The sequence below is a fragment of the Phoenix dactylifera genome, chromosome 13 (genome assembly GCF_051530095.1).
Source record: "Phoenix dactylifera cultivar Ajwa chromosome 13, Ajwa_hap1_PhDact_Kaust_v1.1, whole genome shotgun sequence".
NCBI lineage: Eukaryota > Viridiplantae > Streptophyta > Magnoliopsida > Arecales > Arecaceae > Phoenix > Phoenix dactylifera.
Window position 1 is genome coordinate 28,650,909 of NC_143202.1, and position 2,701 is coordinate 28,653,609.

The window sequence follows — 2,701 nt, forward strand, 5'->3', positions numbered from 1 at the left end:
ACCATCATGATGACGCCAGCACGTCTCTACCTATACGACCCCCCTGGTCAAACGTGTTTAGGCCAACCAACGTCTGACCTGTGCCAAGGAGAAAAGAAGGAAGCAAGAAAAACAAAAAAATTCACACAGGACATCGACCGCTCCGGCCGGCGGATTGAGGGAAAGCTAGAGCGGGGACCGGGGAGTGGTCTTCTTTCACCTTTCCATATTAGTTATTTATTTATTAGCAAGATAAAGATAGGTAAAAAAAAAAAAAAAGCAGAGACAATGAACGATGGATAGGATCGGAGGCCATAAGCAGCGGCCGGATATATGGTCTTATTCTATTCCATCACCTTTCTCTTTCCGTTGCTGTGGGTATAAAGTAGGCGGCGGTGGAAAGGTTCGGTGGGCGCACAAAGAGAGAGGCGCGGGGAGCGTGACGAGTAAGGCGTGTTCGGCTCGGTTCTAGAAGAGGATGAAAGAAATGAAATCGCTCGCTCGGAGTTCTCCGTCGCTCGTGGGTCCCCAAACCCCCTCCACTCCACTTGGCGGAGAAACGCCGTCATAGTAGTTGATTAAGGTCAGCCCCTCCTCACCCCTCCCCTGCTTGCTTTAATTTTTTGTTATTTAAGTGGTGAAATTCTCTGCTGTTGTTTCGATGATCGGAAATGATAGCATCACGCCAACCTCGACTTATCCATCATTTCGACGACGGTGAGAGACAGGGGCCGCTGGGAGCATGCGGTGCGCGAGCGCGCTTGCGATGATGATCTCCACGCTCTGGAAAAGAGCCAGAGAAGAGGGGCCGCGAGTGAATCACGGATATCCCCGAGCTCATGTGCTGCTGCTAGTGGGTGCCACCAGCTCACCCACCAGCCTCCTAGCAGCGATGTAACAGGATGATGGCTCGCTCCCCCCCCTTTTTCCCATGGGGGCCTTGCTCTCTTATTGTGTCCCCTTCCCGTCTCGACCCTTCTTACCTGTTCCGTCAAAAATAATATTGTTAATATTTAATGATACTGACGAAGGGCATGCCAGCCAGTCGACCACTAAAGGAGGTACATCAAAGAAAACCAAACAAAACAGGCAATCATTTTAAAATAATAATATTCAATCAAACCAGTTCGTGAAAAATTTTAAAGCCAATTTTCTTTGATGCTACATGCATACCTCTAATAAAATGAACAAAGCCACGGTCGAAATGCAGCAGCACCGTTTGCGACCCTGGGCCGGAAAGGCTCCACATCCCTTCCATGCTCCTTTTCTTTTTTTTTTTTTGATGAATCGGCTGCCCACGCTACATCAGAGCAAACAACACATCCCTTCCATGCTCTCACAAGGACGTAATGGATATACAATAGGCACTGAATGAAAAATGGATTGCTTCCGCGAAGTTTTCGATGGTGAGTCCAATCAAAAGCGGCAGCTTTAGGTGCCATAGCAGAAAGTTGCCCCACAGCATGAAAAAGCTCATTCGCGGCAGCGAGAAAGTAGTCCAGCAAACCATCGGCTACATTAAATTAGTAGACAGCCACCGAATGGAGGAGCAACAGCATGTAAGAGTACCATAGGTAGACTGAAACGTGTGTAACTTGCGGTCCTTCGCTTGCTTACTGTAAAGGAAATGACGAGCAGCAACGAAATGTCTGTCAATATATATCTAAATATATTAATTATAACAACACAAGGCCGCATAGTACTTGGCTATATATCCTTAACAAGGTGGCTCCCTTTCCCAAATAACACATTAGGATCGAATAATGTTTAATGAGGAGAAAACAAGAGGAAAGAGGACTCTTACTCTGAATGGTGTTAAAAGAAAGGAATTGAAAGAAGAGTAATTCAATTCTACAAAATTACAGGCTAGGCTACCCTGACTCCCCCATCAGAACCAACAAGATTTCTATCTATGAACCCTGTAATTATATCAGTAAACTTGATTTGATAAAACAGAGATCATGCAGCCGTTCCACCTTAACGGTTTAGTTCAACCAATGTAACATCTGTGAGCATTTAGTTTGTAACATAAGATAACAGAGATGACGGAGCTTCCAGCAGGTGTGGTTCTGCATGAGGAAGCTTTGGCCTGACATTTTGTCATTTTAAGCAGATGAATCTTCACTTGTTCCTCGATCCATTCTCTCCCTCCACCGAGCCCAGATCCACCTCAGAATCATAAATCCTCCAAAAGCATAAACCTAGAGGGGTAAAAACATCAGATTTTAGTAAGGCAACCCCCGTAACCAAAAGGAAAAACATGAAAATTGAGTGTTGAGCCGATGGACCAATGTGACATAATTGTTTACCATGAACTCAAACATTGCAATGCAAAAGTTGTGGAGTCAATATATGATAATAAGCATTTATGTTTAAGGGAAATAGCCAAGTTATCTAGGTAAAAACATCTGCACTTGGTCGAAGCAGCTGGTAGTCTCTATTTGAGCGTTCCAAAACATATCAGGTTGCCACAAGATTTTAAATTATTGCAGGTGTGGAACTGCTTGGAGGTGCATGAGATGCAATATGAATCACATGAAAGCTTATCGAGATAAATTGACCTAGGACTAGCACCCACAATTGTAAAGTCATGTACCTACCATAAGCCCAGGGTCAGAGGCTTCCAGTTCCATCATTAAGTCTTCATTTCATAACACCCAGAAAGATAAAATCAAGAGAGCGAACGAGAGAACGAGAGAGAGAGAGAGAGAGAGAGAGAGCA

The 2,701-nt window shown here is 44.7% G+C and overlaps 1 long non-coding RNA gene across 1 annotated transcript; it reads left to right on the plus strand.

Moving 5' to 3' along the window:
- The first annotated feature begins 420 nt into the window (after window positions 1-420).
- LOC148700314 (uncharacterized) lies at window positions 421-1,589 on the plus strand. Its single transcript, XR_015972810.2, has 2 exons — window positions 421-562; window positions 658-1,589. It is a non-coding gene; the product is annotated as an uncharacterized LOC148700314 (long non-coding RNA).
- Window positions 1,590-2,701: the final 1,112 nt, after the last annotated feature.